We start from the raw sequence: 21,263 nt of genomic DNA on the forward strand, positions 1-21,263 counted from the left end.
AGATTTTTGTACATTGAAAATCATCTGCTACCTGCTCTTACAAGAACCATTTATCTATTTTAATGCTTTTGTCTAAGTAGATGCTTTACTTCAAATTATTAAAAGATAATGTTATATGTTAAGAAAATTCAAAATTTATATGCAACTACAGATGGTTAATCAAATCATGCAAAATTATGGATTGTTGAAGGAAGAAAAAAAACAACAACCACAACAGTTTTACAGGCCTATTCATTGCCGACACTTTAGTTACCACAGAGAAAACCAGATTTTGTGTGTAAAACTGAACACCCGTTCAGCTTTGCGAAGAGGTCCATTGAGGTATGTCACCAATTTGGCAAGCTGCTTTTCCCCCTTTGAAAGTTAAAAGATTTAGGCAGACAAATTTTGCCCATACCTGGGCTGATGTATTTCAACAGGTTGGGAAAAATGCAGTGTTATTTTCTAATATCCATCCATAAGCCAGGAAGTTATGGTCAATTTGTTCAAGTTTCACTGTGAATTTTGATGAATTGCTCTAAGAGCCGAGTTAAAAGCCAATAATGGAAAGTCACAGTTTCTTGAAAACAGTTGCTTTATCAAATGCTGTGAAACAAGCTTAATCAATCAAACTATTTTCAAGAAAAAAGGATATGTAACCTTGCTCCCCTGTAAGTACCTTGTTGTGGAGAATAACAAGAGTGGCAAGACAATTAAAAAAATATTAAAAGCCCAAAACAAAACAGGACTGTATCCATAAATACCAATAACAGTTTTCAGTTTGCAGTAAACAAAAATTAAAATATCCAGGGAGTAATGATCACTGGTATGATTAAGTACCATCACTTTGATGGTACTAGAAACCTTGTGATCTTAACAAATAACAGACAAATTATTTCTGTAAGAGCATCATTCATGTAATTGAGCATGATAATCAGAAGATTGTACCAGACATAGCCAGTAAAATGCTTAAGGAAGTCACATTCAGAGATACTTTTTTTGTCTATTGTCCCCCATCTCCTCCAGTTCTGTATTTCTGCTCAATGAACTGAAGTAGATAATATTCTTGGACAGAGTTTCCTTAAAGGTAATGAGCAAAAATAGAGATATGATTCCTCAATTTATGCAAAGAGCTTACACTGTGTAAAATGTCTTGATTTATGTTGCATACATTGACTCACTGAGTAATTTTATTAGGTGCTATTCCTTGATATTATCAACCAGACTGTAAGCTCTAATTTGGGGGAAAAAACCAAACATCCTCTACACAACCCTGTCCCCCTGGTCTAGATCAAACCACATACAGTGACAGGTATGGAGTAACCAATTTTTTGTTTGTTTTCATTCATTAGAAAATGATTAATTAGGTTGTCACGTGGTGGTAAAAGTCTAGTGTGGTCTATAAAGTGCTGCTGTCTTGCTGGTCTTTCTAGAGCTGAGATGATTAAAAATCATGCCTGGAATTAAAGTGTTAAAGACTATATGCTATTGCCACCTGGAAAGGGTAAATATAAGAGAATGATGTAACATCATATATGAATGATGTAAAGGATGGCAGAGAAATGAAAAAAATCAAAACTATAGACGAAATAGGATGTATTGGGAACAAAAGCATTTTAGAAAAGCATGATAAAAGCCGTTTCCCCCAACTTCAGGTTTAGTTCTGTATGTCTGCTATTGATAGATAGAAGGGTAGTGGATAATTAAGTCTATGAGATCAGGGAGGTATATACCATCAGGGACAGCGTTATTATGTGACACATTCTATTCCCAGATACAGCTTGATAAATGAACATGAGCAGTACTGCTAGTGCCCAGTAATTCTCAGACGTGTTAGCTGAAAGTTTTCTGTATCAAATAGTCACCAAATCAGATGATGTTATTTGTGGTCTAGCTTTGGAAAGAAATGAGGATGTTACAGAGGATTGATGATACAAAATAACACTGGAAAAACAAGATCAAAAGCAGGTTTATTTTAAGTAAAGAAGCAAGCAAAACTAGATTTTTAACTAAAGTTCAGATTTTGGAAGAGCAAATCTGAATAAATTTAAATAGCAAGCTAGTGAGACCAGCTGGACAAAAGCACTTAGATACTTAAGTACATAAAACATGGAAGGTGGAAAACCTGTCTGCAATAAGGGGGAAAAATTGTCTGAAATTCATATTCTAAAAAGGGAAATTGTAAGAAACAGGACCAGCTGTAGTGCCTCATCAATTATGTTAAGAGAAAGTAAAAGAATTTTAAAGACTAGAGCAAGAGGGGAGTCATTTGCAAGAAAACCAATCACAGAAGAAATCAAATAAAAGCTTCTGAAGTGAGGACTAAAATTCCAGAAGTCATTCAGCCAAACAAATCAGAAATAAATAATAAAATAAAGTGCTCTAAAGTTAGGGTGGGGGAGAGAACCAACCTTAACATGGTCTTGAAACTTGATCACCTTGTAGAACATGAAGATTTTAGCAGAATATTTCTCCATCTTTTCTGTGGCTAATTCTGAGAAAACTGGTCATTGCTTGGTCCTTACAAGGGGCTTGGGGCATCACCACCTCCATCTCAGCCAACCTGAGTGCCTTCATACTTGGAGCAGTGCCTTCATACATCTTCCCATGAAGTTTTATTTATTTTTGCCCTTTATTCCTATATGTCTTCTGTTGGTTTTGAAACTGAGCTAATGTGCTTAGAGTGCTCTGGCTAACTGTGTACCCCATCATTTAGGCTTTAATCACCTGAGATTTCTGCTCTGGATTTACGGTCTACAAACATGGCTTCACCTGTAATGTGTTAACACTTGGTTTGATGGGAAACCACTGGCTCGTATAAAGTAGATATACCACTAAACACCATTTTTTTACTGCTAGGTGTCATCACACAGGAAATGATAAATTCAAAGAGAAGTACTAGAATGCATTTCTGATAAAAGCCCACCTAGTCTGATCTTCTCATTGCACTAGCTTATCACTTAGTTACCTGAAAATGCAATGCATATTATAGACTTAAAATAAAATGGAGCTTTGTTATTAAAATTTCCTATTTAATCATTGAATGAATACAAAGGAAAAAAAAAAAGAACATGTCAGATGCATGGGGAAAGCAGAGATTTTTCTGGTGTTATCTTGGTGTGATTAGATTAGTTGTAGTTTGCATGTCACTTTGTTGTTTCTCTTTTATGAATATTTGTTGTCAGTGTTGCCTATTCTACATGTTATTAGTAAATGTGTTCATCTGAATTTTGCACTTCACTTGATGCAAATTAGGCATAAATTGAAGCAAATAGGTAGCAGCAAGGCATTCCTTACCCAAGACTGTAGGAAGTGAGACAAACTTCACGCACTCTCCACCTCCCTGGCATATTCTTGACTGTACTCAATGCGTAACAGGGGGTTGTCTTTGCTCAGAAATCCCAAAAGTCACAGGGAAGATGTCACAATCCTGTAAATTTACTATAATTTATTACCTAAGCTGCTCTTGTCTGTATGGCTGGTTTTGAGGTTGGCACAAGCATAACTTCCTTAGGTCTGGCTGCACCTTTCACACACAAGTGCTGATGACTGTTAAGTCATGTAGGCGGGTGTGAAAAAGACATCCCTTTGCTGCAAGCTGCATTCATCTCTTATATTGCTTTATTTTAAAATGCCGTTTCCTTTCACTGCAATTTGCTGGCCAAAACAGGAATCGGATGCTCTGAGGTGCTGCCTCCTTCTGCCTATAACCACTGCTTCTCTGAGGGCACCTCTTTAATTGCTAACCAATCCCTCTGTTCTGTCAAGTGCAGCTGTTAATTTTTATTAGTTCTCTTCATCCTTTTACTTAAAATGGTTGCTACTAGAGTCACTGAATAGCTGATGGGATCACCCAACTAACATTTATTTATTTGTTTGTTTGTTTGTTTGCTTATTTATTTATTGGAAATAGACAGGAAAGGATGATTTAATCTCAGGGTGGTCACAAACACACACAGAGACAAAGTGTGGCCTAATGATTTCTCCCTCTGCCTCCCAAAAGATATATAGGTTGCTGCTCTCTCACAGCTTCTCTCCTGTTACGGAGCAACATTGAAAACATTGCAGGAGCACAGATGGCCACACAGAGGGTCGTAGTAGCAGTTTGGGGTCCGGAGTGGCAGGCAAGGCTGGTGGAAACAGAGGGAGGGCATTTTCCTTTCCTCCAGCAGTACCGGGACAGTGCTGTGACACTCCTCCAGGGCCTGTCACAGAGCAATGGGAAAGGTGAGTCCTTGCTGGTCAGCAGCATATGATGCACCGCCTCTTTTGTGGAGAAACAGATGCAGATACGGGCCTTTAAAGATGTATTTTTTTCTAACTGTGTAATCAGTTTCTTAGGAAGAAAATTGGAATTAAGTCATTTATGGTATGGATGAAGTTTAGTATTTACAGTGCAACCACTTGGCACTGGAGGTGGAGTGTGGAACTGGTTGGAAAAAACATGGGTATACCTACTTCAGTTTGGATAAGAGGTTAATTCCTTATGTGCGACTGAAATCATAGGGTCTGAAATGACCTTAGGTTCTGTAACTTTCCTCAGGAGCCTGTTTCTCTCTTCCATGTGACATCAAAATTCTCCCTTCTTTATACATCTGAGTTAGGATCCGTGTAGGGTTATACTAAAATCCACAACATGTTGCTTGTCTTCTAAAGTTGTTGGAAGGTCTTAGAAACAGAAACCCCTCAAATTAATCTGCATGCAGTGAGAACACATCTTTCTGGTAGTAGTAGAAGTCTTAAAAAAAACATGATGTAAAGAATTTCTTCTTCATCTATTCACCCTAATGCATATAACTGCTATTATTCAAGTTCATTTTTAAAGATAAGGCTGTACCTTCTCTGAATCCATCCAGGGCTGCAGTTACAGAATGTCACTTACTGTCACGTTAATCCAGTTGTTTGCAATAGGGACCCCCCTCCCATACCATTGCCAGCGAAGAGGTCGTTTAAATTGGGCTTCTATTTATAAGGTAATGTGCAGTGGAATCATCATGTACTTTCTGCTGCTTCTTTAGGAATGTAAGTGATGATTAATTGAGGAAAAAATGAGCTGTTTGATGCCAAACCCAAAATAATTACACAAACTTTTAATTTGTTCAGAAAACCAATGAAGATTATTAAATAATGGCATGACAATTAGCTGCGACACCCATAAATCCAGTCACTTAAAAAGACGGCAACTAATAACTAAATGCATCCTTATTCTCATACTGCGCTTGCAGTAAACAAGCATATTTATTTTGCCAAGCTCTTGAATTGTAAGTTAGTGACAAAAATACTTGTCAACATCTCTTTTTTTTTCCTCTCCATCATATTCATTACCAAGAAGCACATCTAACTTTGAAGTACAGTTAATTTTTGAAATTACTTCTTTCATGAACTAGGTGTTTTATTCCAAGAGTGTGTTTTGTGATATGATATTGTGTTATTTCATTGCTGGAGGAAAAACTTGTAGAGAACCATGGAGAATGTTAGACATACCAAGTAAGTCTTCTCCATTCAATAAATATTTTCAAAAACTATTTCAGATGCCAATATTGTGAAAAAAAGTTGTCTATTCCTTTCTTTTCTCCCTCTAACTTTTTCTGAAAACTGTGTAGATAATTAAAATTTGGTTTAGTCTGTGAACTTTAATTAACAATTGAGATTTCACAATAAATATAGACTACAAAAAACATATACACAGAGGCAGACACAGACCATTAAGAATTTCTCATGTGGCTTTTCAGCTTTCAAAAAGAGACATTTCTACCAGTCAGTAATATTTTAGCTAGCATTTTCAAATGTGGGGTTTTTTTAGTTTGGGTTATATTTTTATAGAATGACTCATAAATCTCCCTTTCCCCTCAGCCTCAATCAATCAGCCTGTTAAGGGGAAAAGTTCAGTTCAGAATGAATGTATATGTACACATGGGTCAGGGGACAAACATTTCAGACAAGACAGAATTTTAAATTACCATAATTTCTGATGGCTAAGGATTTAAATGCAGAATGTCATTTTTGCCTAGTCTCTTCTCTTTTCAAAACAGAAAATACCATGCTGGTATTTTAGGTGATAGTGTGAGGACAAAGCAAATATCAACTTCCACTCTGCCCCCGCCCCCCAGCCAAAATGGCAGATGCTACTGAACTTGACAGTGGTAAGTGCTAGTTTTCCACAGTGAGCGGTTTTAAGATGACAGAAGTAAAGTTGCTTCTAAGAATACTGCTTTCACAAGCATGGAGAAGATAACTTTTTAATGAATAGAAGTCTGAAGAGCTATGAACCCATTCCAGTATTTCTTATTTGAAACTCAGAGACAGTGTTCCTGACTGTAAGTGCACTTGCTGGAAAGAGAAATCTTGACATGGAGTGTATTTCTGGGTATATAACCTGGGTTAAAAGCAGAAGCCATTAGACGTAACACAGCCTTCGCTTCAGATAAACATCTCCATATGCTGTCTCACACCTACCAGGCTGAGTTCCCCTCATGTTAAGATAATTGCACTTCACGAATCATCTTTCATAGTAGCCATCCAGATAATGCTGTAGAAAAATGTTATTCCCCCAAAAGTTTTTCTCTCTCAAATAGAGCTGACAGGATACAATTCCAGCAGGGAAATTATTTGTTTGTCTGGACAAATCCCAAATGGAGCGGTTGTGTCTGGTTCAGTGGCTGGGTCTTGGACGTGTGTATAAGGCCTGCATGCATTTAGCTCTTTTAACCTTCTTTGGTTCAAAGCAGGTTATTTCATGGAGAGATTGTGAAAGGATAAAGTCTGGTTTCTGTGCCACAAATGTGCGACAGAAATCCTTAAATTAAAAGCATATCTCGTCCTCTTATTCAGCTAAGCATAGTTTTGAAGTTCCTTTTAAGAACTAATCTACTGCAATAGTGTCATATGAAATCAAAATGATGCAGCTTTTGATAAGTGCTTGTTAAAAATGGAGATAAAGTTCCATGTTGCAGCTGTTTTCTTGTGAAGTAGCTGAGAATTGTCTAATTTATAATAAATGTCTGTCTTTAGCTGTGTTTTGAAATATTAGTTTGTAATAGTTTAATCTATTTCTAAAGGGGAAAAAATTACTCTTGGATTAATGATATAATGGCTCAAAGACAACCTGGTCAGAGAAAATGAAGCATTATCTTAATCTTAATTTATACCCTTTTAAATAAATACAAAACCTTTCACTGAGATAAAGTAGCAAATTAAATAATCATGCTGGAACGACTCCTGGATTTAAATACAGAATATTGATTTACATTGTCTTACTTTGCAATCAATCTTTAGCTGTCTTTTTTAATCCTTTGAAGAAACTCCCCAAAGAAATTATTTCCTTTAATCTCCAGGTAAAGATATTAAATTGTATGTGATATGTCATATAAATTGCAAAGATATGGAAAATTCTAAAAATAATACTTAGATATTCCTGGGTGGAAATATACGTTGACTAGAGAGAGAAAATGACCAGAATCTAAAAGCAGACTGATAATGTTTGTGGCCCAAAATAAATGAAATACAAAAAGACTGATTTTTACACTGTAAGAACAAAAGCTATTTTTTAAAAAGTATTGCTACAAATATTAATACAAAACAGGATTTCTAATTTTGACAGATAAAGGTATTGCAGTCTGCAGAACTTTGTAGTATGCACTTTATAGGCCTTTTTAATTCTGTCTCTACTGGGATTCCTTGCCTCTTCTCCTCTCCAAACACCTCTATCCAGCTATTATCAGCTGATGGGGACATGACATGGTACCCTTGCAAGATGTAGCCCCATGACAGAATGGGGAATTCTATGACTCGGAGCTCTAGTAAATTCCTATTGATTTCATGCTCAGGCATGAACTTTTTTTTTTTTTCTGTAACTGTATTATCTTGAGGCTGGAAAAGAAGCTCAGAGTCCTGGCAGACAAAGTAATATAATGTCTTCATATGCTAAACGATGAAAGGAGGTTTGTATTTCCAGCTTCTTACCAGCTCAGGTTGGTGGAATTTTACTGTTTCCATCTTTTCTCTTTCCTAGAGAATGAGGTATATAACAAACTTATTTCACACATAGGAAAACAGAGGCACAAGTTGATGTAAATCTAGGCGGAGAATAAGGCTTTTGTAACTTTTAACTCTGCATGTGATTGTTATAACTACTAGCATGAAAAACAGAAAAATAGGACTATTATAAATCAGGAAAAGAGCATGTCTCAGTCTTTAGCTTGAATATAATGTCTCCTGAGAATGTGGGCCTAAAAAGTCTTGACTTCTTTCAGTAATCTAAGCAAGCTGTAAAAAGATGAACTCTACTGTGTGGGCATCATGATTTTAGAAACAGCTCATGGTAAATCAACAAAAGTCTTGATTTCATTTGATGTTTTAACACAGTATAGAACATAGTATATAGAAGACCAAAGACATGTACCAAGGATAAGAGCTTAATCCAGCAGAAAACAATGTCTGCTGTAGCCATGTTGTAAATGATTGTTATGCCCTTAGAGCTATGCAGCCAAGTACTCCATCACAGCTAAGGCAGGAAGCAAGCCTTGCTGTGTTTCTGTAGTCTCTAACAACTCAACTGGAGACAAGAACAGGGCCTGAGTTTCAAAAGCTGGTGACAAGGTCAAAGACAGTTCAGAGAATGAAGGGATTTAATCTTGGGAAGATCAATTTGATTACTGCTCCCTCTCGTGATCTCCACTACGGGACAATAAACTGCTCTGAATGGACTGAACTTGTGAATGGACTAATTTTTAAGGCACAAATTATACCTGGTGGAAAATGGGACTTTTTATCATGCCACAGATAGCTCTGGAGGAAGAATAGTTGCATGCCTTTCTTTAGATAATTACAAAGTTTCTAGTATGTACCTGTGTAGGAATTTCAGAAGCACCCCTCAACCTCAACAACAATAAAAATATATGGTAAAACGTCAGTTGATGGATTAATTCTGAGTAGTTAATTCTGAGTTCCTAAACTATAATATATCTCCAAGTACGCTCCTCTGAAAATAGGTAAGTTTCTCAAGAAAAGCTGAAAAGCACTTTGTGAAGGTATTTATATCTAGTCTGAATTTCAAGTGTAATTAGACAAAAGAACAAAATCACACCAGAGAGTGCAGAACTATTTCTTTTATGTCTAGACAGAGGTGGAAGCGACCTGCAAAATCCAAACTGAATTTGGATCAAGAACAAGATCTTCAAATTTTGGGGTATGAAGAAGAAAGATTTATGGTTTATGTGGAAATGGAAAATGGTCCATTTCAGAAACTCCATTTTCCATGATGGAAAAAGCTTTAGCTCTGCTTCTAATTATGAATCTAAATCCTGCTGTTTCAAACTGATTGTTGCTTTGCATTAGTTTGGCTTATTGGTATTACTACTTATGAAGAGGTGAATAAAGAAGCATTTTAACTGCTCTGTATCAGGTGAGATGTTCTATAATGAATTTATTGACTGTTCCACTCCCATATTTTCTTCTTTGAAACAGGATGTGATGGTTGATATAGTTTATATCTTTAACTTTTAGCTATTTTCTGTCCTCAGAAGCTGTCCTGTTGCTCCTCTTCTTTTTCTTTTCTCCATCTCTAGTTACCTGTTAGTCATGTTTCATGCTATAGGAAAAAATGTGATGCAGATAAACCTTCTGAACAGAGTTAGTTTGAATGTCAGACTCTGGCAGAACTCACGCAACTATGCCCAACAGGTGTTACAGCCCCACTTATCGGTCAATTTGTTTTGAAACCTTTAGCAGAGCATCTCTTACAGCTGCACGGGGACAGAAGACAGGGGAGGCTCCCAGTCTGTCCTTTCTGGACCTCCCTTTTTCTGTCTCCCAGGGTCACCCACTTTATTTGTTCCCAGTTTTAACTCTCTTGATTACAAATTAATATTTTTTACTCTAAGGCAACCAATGCCTCAAATAAGTAAAATATGACTGAAATGCCTTTCGAGACCCCATTATTCAGCTTGACATCTGAACATATAATGCCAAATTAATTTAAAAATATTCTAAGCTGTGCTACAAAAAAAATCCTGCTCTCAGACAAGATAGGATAACACACTGAATTTTCTCTTCTATGCGTATAATTTGTTCATTTTTTTCATACCATTTTGCCTGCTAGCACAAACACAACATTCCTCTACATTGTCTGCATCCTTCCTCTGTTACTGGGGGACATTATTCCCCTCTGATAATTATGAAGGGTTAGGGGAGAAGAAGAGAGAACCAAAGTTTCAGCAGTTTTTCCTCCACTCCCATGGTGGTTTTTTTTTCCTGTTGTGAAAGGGTTGGGATTTCCTTACTGACTTTTCCACACCAAGACACCTAAGGCTGTGAAGAAGTTATTCTTTAAGTTCTTTCAGAAGATATTTTTCAAAGTCTTTCTTTTTCATTCCTCTCTTCAGTAGACTTTGGTTTGCCTTATATAACAGGCAAATTAACTTCCTTTTGAATTTCTCAGGTGTTACTACATTTTACTGATTTTTTCAAACAGTCTTTTCTAACTTTACTCTGGCTCTCATGTAAAGGTTGGGGCTGCACATATTTCTGTCAATTGGATGCCTACTGGGTATGAAACAGCTGCTGCGATTTCTGGTTATCAAACTTGCAAGTACAAGCCACATAACTTCTGTCCAGCTGTGCAGAAATAGCAGAAGACAATCTGTTGAAGAGTTATTTCTCCCTTTTTGTGTCATCCCAGAAAATATGCAAGCTACTTTGTAGGTTACTGGATGCGCAGAGGCTGTCCTCAGAGATGTTCTGTGGGAGAGAGTCACTTCATTCTATTGCCTTAACCTACCCTGTAACCTCTTTGGAGACTCAGTATATCCTTGGCTAGATTTTGAAACAGATCTGTAAACAGTCTTTTCATGAATTAAGCCAAAAGCCAGTTCAATAGTACTGTGATAATACAGATATAACAAATTCGTATCTACAAAATATCCCATCAGAATTTCCAAACATTTTTGGCCTGTGGTCCCCCGCTTCAGAGACAAGGAGAAAAAGTGAGTAGCTTTGTATACAAAATCAGAGTCACAGAATGTTGAGGCTAGAAGTGATCTCTGGAAGTCATCTGGTCCAAACCCCCAGCTGAAGAAGTTTCACCTAGAGTCAGTTGCTCAGGACCATGCCCTGATGGCTTTTGAATAACTTGAAGGGAACCCCACAACCTCTCTGGGCAGCCTGTGACAGTGCTCGGTCACCCTCACACTGAAAAAGTGTTTCATGGTGTTCAGATAGAACCTCCTGTGTTTCAGTTTGTTCCCACTGCCTCTGGTCCTGTCACTGGACACCACTGAAAAGAGTCAGGTATTTATATGCATTAATAAGATCCCCCTGAGCCTTCTCTTCTCTAGGCTAAACAGTCCCAGCTCTCTCAGTCTTTCCTCATATCTGAGGTTCTCCAGTCCCTTAATCATCCTTGTGGTCCTTCTTTGAACTCTGTCCAGTATGTCATGCCTTGTACTGAGGAGTCCAGAATTAGCCACAGTACTCCAGGTGTGGCCCCACCAGTGCTGAATAAAGGAGAAGGATCACCTCCATCCGCCTGCTGGTATTACTTTGTCTAATGCTGCTGAGGATATAATTTGCCGCCTTTGCAGCCAGGTCCATTTCTTCAGCCTGTCAGAATCCCTCTGGATGGCAGCATGACCCTCTGATGTATCAGCCACTCCTCCCAGTTTAGTCTCATCTGCAAACCCGATAAGGGTGCTCTCTGGGGTACACTGATAGCTACTGGCCTCCAACTGGACTTTGTGCTGCTGATCGCCACCCTCTGGGCTCAGCCATTTATCCAGTTTTCAGTCCATCTCACTATCTGCTCATCCAGCCTGTACATCAATGGCTTCTCTATGAGGATGCTATGGAAGACAGTGTCAAAGGCCTTACTGAAGTCCAGGTAGACAACATGTTGTGCTCTCCTCTCACCTACCAGGCCAGTCACAATGTCATGAAAGTTTATTAAGTTGGTCAAGCATGTCTTCTCCTTGGTGAAGCCATGCTGACTGTTCCTTAACGTGCCTGGAAATGGTTTCTAGGATTAGCTGCTCCATCACCTTCCCAGGGATCGAGGTGAGGCCTACTATTCTGCACTTACCTGGGTCCTCCTTCTTGCTTTTCTTGAAGATGGGGACGACATTTGCTTTCCTACAGTCTTTGGGCACTTCTCCGAGTTGCCATGATTGATCAAAGATTGTTGAGAGTGGCCTCACAATGACATCTGCCAGTTGCCTCAGCACTCGTAGGTTCACGTATCAAGGCTTGAACCCAGATGACTTGAGCATTACTTACTTCATGTTATATGCTAGGGACTTGATATCTAGTCTAGTTCTCCCTGAAACCAGATAAGACTGCTGACTCCTACTGTCTTTTTGTTTAATGCATCTGTGAGAGGACAGTCCAAGTCACTACACAAAATGAGCACGTAGGCAAACAAATACCATCCCTGCAGACAGTTTCCTTCCAACAGGACCTTCAATAGGGCATTAAAGAGAGGAGAATTCATCCCTCCACCCTCCCACCCCCATTTTGGAGCCTGAGACACTGATGCACAGAGGAAGTCACTTTCCATTGCAAGAAAAGAAGACAAGTTCCTCACCATTGTCTTTTCTGCTCTTATCACAACACTGTAAAATGTCTTGTGAAACAGGTAAGAAATGGATAGGAAAAAATTAAGGTATAATTACTTTCCCCTGTTTTTGACTTATATGGTTATCTAATTAAACAGGTGAAACGTGCATAGACTGACTGAATTAGTCAGAAACGAAATGAGACTTGAAATGTATCTTCCCAGGTCTTTAAAGTTTTTCGAGAGCAAAGTGTCAGAAATGACAGTAAGCCATGGCTACCTTAATCCCAGGTGGTTTTCAACCACCTTAATTTTGACAGACACTGAAGGACCATTACTTTTCCTGTGTTGAAAATATATGAGGACAGGGGAGATGAAAAGAAAGATTACCCTGACTGCACAGAGAGCCAGAGGTCACTGATATTGTGTATATGAAAACTGCTTCACATTCAGGAACTTTGCTTGTACCCTAGCCTGGACAGCAGTATAATTTGAAACTTCACTGCTGTGTGTGCATACAATAACGCTTCCACACCAGGATCCCTGGCCACTGGCCCTAAAGAGTGACCCTTGCTTACAGTGAAGTGCCTCAGACAACACAGATGAGCAGCTCCTGATTCCTTTACGCACTGAGCAGTAATATACCACCAGGCTCACTCTCCTGTTATTTCTGCAGCTCCTTTCATGCTGGGATTTCAAACCTCCTTACACATGCATTTTCGTTTCTTGTTGGAGTAACATGTAACAGATTTTATTTTCAAAGCAAATCAGCAATAAACCAAAAAGAGATTCCAGGTATTCCAGCACTTGCTGTGCCGTTTCCCAGCCTCTGGACTGACTTCCACGGTGCAGATAGCAGGATGTGAAATAAGACAGCAGAGTAGAAGAGATGTTATCAGGCTGCACTGCCAGCCTGCGTGGTACAGAAGGTTTTGCATCTTTCAAAGCCTTTGCACTTCAGCTCAGTAACCTGTGGGGCTTGCCGTTTACCTCTCATTGCTGCTGTGAGATTGAAAGACCCCATGAGCAATAAAGCTGACAACATATTCTTGTCAGTCTCTGCTGCCTCCAAAATCACAAATTCAAGAAAAACAATTATAGACACTTGTTTGTTTACACAGAAATAACAGATGGTCATGAACCGTACAATCATATGGTGCCCTCCCTCTTTTCATGCATTAATTGATTGTGAAATCTGCAGCCAGGGGGTTCAATATTGGTTGCTTGCTCTCCACTGTGATTTTAGCATGCTGACAGTTTAGCACAGAATTACCTACATTGCCTTAGCCCTCCCCGTTGTCAGCAGCAGACAAGTCTGAAGCGTTAAGCTGTCTCCAGCTGCAACTCATGGACTGGCCTCATCAAAATGGATATAGTATTCAATGCATTATGTGGATAGCCCATTCTTCCAAGTGAGATCTCAAAGTATGTATTTCTGAAACATGACAGTCGACATTTGTCTCTTCTTGAATGACATCACTTTTATGATCTCGCCAAACAATATATTCCAGTGCTAAAGTATCCCTGTGCTTGAAAAGCTTTGCCTGTTTTCCGCTTTGCTGCATTGTAATTCCATTTCTTCTTTCTGTATCCAGAGTGGATGCGGAGAAAGTGTGCTCCTTTCCTTTTTCTAGTTACTTTTTATGTACTTGTCCTTTGCAACTCACACTAACCCACCTAATGTCTTTAATCTTTCCTCTAAGATCACGTATTTTGACCAGACATGCTGTTTTCTAGACTTTTTTTTCCTGCTGTCTCACACCTTTTCTTGAAATGCAAGGTCTGAAACTGGCAGCTGAGGCTGGCCTAATACGGTAGCATAGGAAAATCACTTCAGAAGTCTCTCATACAACACAGCGTTTTTCCAGCAGTGTGATCCTGATGATTCAAACTTGGGCTATGATTGTCTGGTCTGGCAGCTATGTGGGTGATGCGGGAGGAGAGAGGGGTCATCAAACAGGGAGGGAAGAATGCAGCAATAAGAGTAATATACTTTTTTGAGTGGGAGCACAGCCAAGGTGTGATAAATGGATACAAGCTGTGATGACAATCCAGCAGGTATTTAAAAGCATTTTGCTGCCACCTAGTACTCTGTATTAGTAGAAGCACTGCTCTTTGGAAAAGCACTGAAAAGAAGAACAACATACAAAAAGAGACCCCAGCCCTAAGTATGTAACATCTAACATGAGCTTCACATGTCAGAAGAACAGATCGTGTGAGCAAAAGCCTCTGTGTGGGACACTACTGTCCATATGGAAACTAGATCCATAATGTAGCAGTGTTTCTGTAGCTGTGAATGTGAATTGCTTTTCTAACTTGGTCTAGAACTGTAAGCATAGGGGACCAGATAACTGCTTGCTGCAGTATCTTAAAAATGTGCGCTCAGTAATTCGTATATCATCCTAGTCCATGAACTTTTTCCAACTAACTGGTTTATAGTGCTGACAGTCCAGGCCAATCCAAGCTCAGCTTCCCTATCTACCTGCGAAATGTGTGGGTCAAAATATTGTCTCTGACGCAACCCAAGGGCTTGTCAGGCCATCTTTGCCCTGTACCCCTCCTCCATTTGAAATCTATGTAAAAAGCCCCTCATCAACACAGCATGGATAGTTCCTTATATGCACTGTTTGTGTGAAAATAAGTGTCCCTTGAGTAACACTTTTGAGATAACCTTGACACATAAACATGGAAGCCTAAAAATTATCTTTAGGATCCTAAAAATCCATGTCTGCATTTCACCTTCTAAATCATGAGTAGAGAGAATTGCTATTCTTTCCCACATCTGCTTCCAAACAACACAGGCAAAACCCCTGACACACAGCTGAGGGACATGATGAGAAAACATAAGGGAAATGTAAACTGTACAAATTCCTTCCCTGAAACTTGGCATTTGTGAGACACATACATCACTTTAACACAATAGTTATGTATACAAATGGAAAGTACCCTAGTTTATTGCTCTTTCAAGTATAGGCAGTTCTTTTTATTGCTCTATACACCATTTCCTACTTCTATTGTGGCTACATGACCAAAAATAAATTTCTGGCAGACTACCAAATACAAATCCTTCATCCTGACTTTTTTTTTACAAATGCCTGTTGCCATCCTATTAAGCTTGGTTACCCACCTACAGCCCCAAGATAGGCTGAGAAGTGCATAAGTGGATGCACAAATACAAATCTTAGTATGAGCTGTTGTTTTTGTAACTTTTCCTCACGGGAACTTAAATGCAGTGTTTTGCAGAGCTCCACTCATCTGTGAATAGAGATGAAAATTCTGGGTTTAACACACAATATATTTATCTTTAGAAGATACAAGCACTTTTTATGCATAGAGAGATTTTGACCTTTCAGATAATTTGCCTTCAGCACAGTAATATCAAAGAAGGACATTCAATTTAGTTCCACACTGTGATTCCATTTCTGAAAACTAACATGCTTGGAAAAGGCTCTGTAACCTGTCTGCATCCACAGGCAACAGAATGTAAAGGCACTTTATTTAGTCTGCATGACCAGGAGCCTTGGCTTTGTATTTTATGTATAATTTAAGTCCTCCAAAGTGTTTTGTTTTGCTTTGCCTTTATTTTTAGTTCTCATTTGAAAGTTTAAACTCTTGCCACGGGGATTTAAAACATCTGTTGTTTTTTAGCACAAGGACTGATGGATATTTGCTGCTTGGTCTGAGAGAGTTGTTGGATATAAGGATATATTACAATTGACTGGCCTGCAGATTAGAACTAGGTTTAGAATTCAAATACGTCTATATATTTCACATCAGCTTTTGAAGGAAAACAGGTACAAAAATTGTCTTAGATGGATATAAATTACAGATACAGGAAAAATAATATTCAATATTAGTAATGTTTTGACTAAACCCAAAATAGTTATAAAATCCCTCACTTGTCAAAAAATATCTTTTGGAAATTGTATATGGACATAGAATGCAATTTGGAAAGAAATGACTGGTTAGAAATCAAGCTGCTTTCTACTTTCCTTTTTTTCATAGTATCTTATTGGTTGTGGTGCTTAGGTACGATATTCACTTTTATCCAAGAACAACATTACGAACTCGTCTCGCCTAAACCTACATGTAATATAGAGTATATGTATACTCTGGCATCAGAATATTCTGACAATCATTATATTGTTTATTTTTCAGTTTACTTTAGAGAAAAACATTAATGATAGGCACTATTTAGTACGGACTGAAATGTCTCTTGTCATCATTGAAAATTTCTCCTATTTTTATTGTAAGGGTAGAGAAGCACTGGTCTGTTGAAGTATCCTTCCATTACACTGGACTCCGTACTGCCAGTTATTCAAAGCCTGTAGACTTTACTATGTGCTAAAGAATGATGGTGGCAGGTTTGACAGAGAGCAAAGTGACAACAGCTCCAATGGACAGCACTGAATCCATAACATAACTGCACTTGTTGGCCCATGAAAAAAAACCCATAAGGATAAAAACAGTTCCAACCATGCAGAACTAGGAAACGTCAGTACATAATATCCCAGGGTTGTGTTTGCACTTGGCTTGCCACTGCAGAGGAAAATAACAGCTCTTAGGAAGCAGCAACAAAAGAGTAGGTCACTTCTGCATTGATTACCTGCCATGTTCTGTGTTTCATAGCACAGGTAGGAGGAGAGTTTTATAATCAATGTGTTCTCCCTCTCATCTTAAGAATTGCTCCTCAAGTGCTGCCCTGCCATGGATTTGTTGGCTGATGTCACAGGAATTTTGCTAGACTCATCCAATCTAAACTCTCGACAGTTTTGCTAGCTTGAACTTTTGGTGCAGCTGGCATTTGGAGTTCTGCAATGGGAGGAAGCACAACACTTAAAGGAATTTATATAGACAGTAATATCTACCTGAATTTTCAGCATTCTCTCTGCATCTCTTTGTGAGCTTAGGACAATCTTTAAATACATACTAATAACAAATGCACTGTCTGTTATTGTTGCATTTTTAAAAGAGATTCCCATTAAATAATTTGAGTTAACATCTGCAGGAAATTGCTGTGGATGATGAATTGTGTCAGATTTTGCAAGAAAGAATTTCATTAAGTGAAGATGTCCCAAAGAAACTCCAGGCGGATCCAGGGAAGAATTAGAGAATACAGCTAGTCTTAAAATGTCTTAACCCGTTTAAATCCAAATTAGTAAAGTCTTTACAGGATGTTGACAAAATATGTGCTAATTTATGCAAATTTACATTTCACTCTGAAAAAATGTGTATCTACTTGTCCATCTTCCAAACAAAGCTGACAAGAAAAAATAATAACCCATATTTTTTTTTCCTAAAAGAACAGTTAGTTTGAAAGAAAAAAAATTCTACCTGCCCTAATTTGACACATGCTTTGTCTCCTATGGCAATCTCTGGCCACATGTGAGACTTCCAGTCTGATTGTGTTTAGATAGCAATCTTTATGCAAGGTGAACTCAAGATCCCTGCAAGGACAGTAAAATTGTACCCTGATCGTCCTTCCAAATTATACCCTGAGAGAGTACCAATGAAGAGCAGTGATGGGATCCTCAAAACAGTGTTTTTTCAAGACGTGATTTTGTTCACAGGCATATAGTTTTATCAAGCTCTTATCTGACTGAGAGGGCATACCAGCTCCCAAGCACAGGTTGAGGGACCAAGTGTTTATATATTGCTCAGGTTTTTTCAAAATCACACATGCTTAGAACTGAACTATTTAAGAAAAGTGTATCATTTTTGATATTTCACATACAATGACCATCAAAAAATCAGAACTCTCACAAAGGTAACATTCTTAGGAGATTCACACCTAATTTTGAGGGCAAAACGATCTAGCAGATTGGATTCTTCAGTCTGGAAAGATGTACCAAACTTTATATCAGTGGTCATTACCAGGAAAAACATCCAACAATAAGCCTTCATTAATGTGTAAGCATCTGGGTCAGCTTATTTTATTTTTCAACATTTTAGTGTGAAATGGCAGAGTTGTTTTTTCTTAAGGAAGGAAGAGAAAATGAGCAGCTGACTATTAGAAAGAGGAATTTATCTTAATGTGTCAATAAACCCTTTTAGTAAAGAACTGCCGTAATCTACGTGTTTCTATTACAAATCAAAATAGCTAGCAAACAGCTAAATAAAGAAATAGAGTGAGCATGCAATGGGAATCTAACACACAGAAACACAGCACATCAAAACACAATAGAGAATACATAAAATTGTAATAAAAAATAATGAATACTGGAAAAGTTCATTTGTGTATAAAAATAATTGCACAATTGAATTTAAAGTCCATAGGCAACAAAAATCTTTATGCTGCAAGTTAAAACTCAGTGCTCCCACGCCTCTGAAAGCCACAAATACTCCATTCTTAAAATAACTTTGGGAAATTTTCTAAAGCATTTTAAATCTGGGAAAACTGGAAGAGGAAGCAGATTTTCCTGCGGCTTGGAGGGATGACCTGAGACATGTAATCCTGTTTGAAACTAACAAGGCATAATTTGGTCAGGATATACTTCATAAGATAATATTGTAAGTAATATTCTGCTTATCAAATTTCAAGCATATAAGCAATATTTGATTTCTTCAGTCATCATTTGCTCTCTTTTTAAAGAGATATATAGGTCTTTTATATAGATAAGGATATAGTTTATTATTTAGCACAGATGTGATTCTACACAGTAATCGTTGGCTTTATGTTGACTGAATACTGCTGTCAATACCCCACAGACCTGCAAATCTAGGAATAGCAAAACATTTGTTTTCATTGTTAACAGAAATTTGAGAAGAGTTTTGTGAGACATTGTTTCCAGGAATGACTCTATTTCTAAGTTCAGAGTAAACCAACTTAAACCTGCAGTAACACTAAAAGCAACATTTCTCACTATCCCTTGCCTTTGCAGTCCTCTCTGCTCTGGTACTTCTGGACAAACATTTGCTTTCAGAAGATTAGGTTTTTGAGTGTGTTTAGCTGACGCAATTACAAATTAAGTATACTATAAATTTTCTTCATCTTTTTGCAGCTCTTTTTCCCAGAAATGTTAAACTTAAACCGAAAAACAATACAACTTGTCTTCCTAATATCGAGCTTTTACTTGCTCAAAAAGAGTATACATGAAGTACTGTAACAAGAAAACCTTCCTTTTCATTTTTATTTTGTCATGTGTGACATCTGTCAGAGAGAGGGGTAAGAAGAACCACAGAAATGTGAAGATTCAGATCCAGCTTGGAGAAGCCTGGTACAGAATAGAGGACTTTTAGGATCATACGCCAGCTGGAAAATCCTTGCAAGAGTTTGTGTTTTCGTTTACATCTAGGGAAGCTGAAATTTCTATAGTATCTGCGAAAAACCAAACCAAACGAGAAATCTGCATTTATTTTTTTTTTAATTGGAGCAACCTATAAGACCCTGAAACATGTATCTGCTTTGTAGAGAAGACTAAAGATACACAGTCTTCGCCCCTTTACACGCTGTTTGTAAGTATACCCCTGTAATATTTCTAACTTTTTGATTTTAACCGTTTGATTAAATGCTAAAAGGTTTTGTTTGATCTGACTGTTTCCACACTTGGACGCATATTCCAGGTGAAAAATTTTATATGATTGCATACTTTTGTGATTACTAGATGTGTTTTACTCTGTAGAAAATATTTGATATAGATGATTATATATTTCAATTTTTATCTGCTAGAGAGTCTAAGAGTATCAGACCTCCTGTAATATCAGAAATTATGCACTTTATATCCTTATGTGAATCACTTGCGGGACATAATAGCATATTTTGCTTATTCTTTTTATAGTATCATCATTACAGATGCGATTTTTCTTTTGTATTTTCATAGCAGAACCTGAAAAAGTAAATTGAAAATATTTTTCTGATTTTTCGCGTTTATGCAGAAGTAAATAAGATTTCATGCTTTTGATATACATTCTCTTACTGCTTGCCTAATTTTTTTTCTCTCTTCTTACTAGATTGTATGTTCTTAGTTGCCATCTGCTTTTTCTAGACTTGTCGTAGAAATGGGTTTAGCATACTTTTACCCAAGACCATGACAACTTTTTATTGTCAGAATGGCTTGACATGAGAAAGATTTGCTGTCTGTTTTCAGATAGTCATATTATTTCATATTATTGTTCCAGGTACCATCCTTCCGAGCCAATGTTTTTTGTCTTCTGATATATTCTGAAAATTTTTATTATATATTTTTTTCTTTTTTCTTATTTTCTCTCTACATTAGATTGTGTTAGAAACTATTCCCTTCAGTTATCTCTGACCTATGGATTTAAATTTTAATTTTTTTCCACCTTTTTATTTCTTTTGTATTGATTTTAGTATTTCTTTTTCACTAAAAACTTTCCCTTCATGTTAAATGTGATTGCTACAGCATCATGAGTGTCATTAAATTACTTTGTTCTGATGATGCATATGAAACCCTTAAAATTGTTGGTTTGACCCCTAAGTGGAAAAGAGGACAGGAGACACAAACTGAACCTTCCCCCTCCTTCATTCTCCTCAAGAAACATCCCACAGCAAGAGATTTTAAATAATGTCTGTGTTTGTCTCGTAAAAAACAAGTCTTAATGCTATTTATCAATATACAAATTCATGAAGATTAACATTTGAAACCACCAGTCTTCCTTTGCAAAGAATAGCTTGTGCATAATCTCAAATAATAATTGGAGTGTTGTAAGAAAACATGTGGAGCATTTTTGTTCCAAGTCCCGTAACCTAAAGAGAATGACAGAAAGGCTACGTCTTTTA

Source organism: Chroicocephalus ridibundus, chromosome 3 (genome assembly GCF_963924245.1).
Source record: "Chroicocephalus ridibundus chromosome 3, bChrRid1.1, whole genome shotgun sequence".
NCBI lineage: Eukaryota > Metazoa > Chordata > Aves > Charadriiformes > Laridae > Chroicocephalus > Chroicocephalus ridibundus.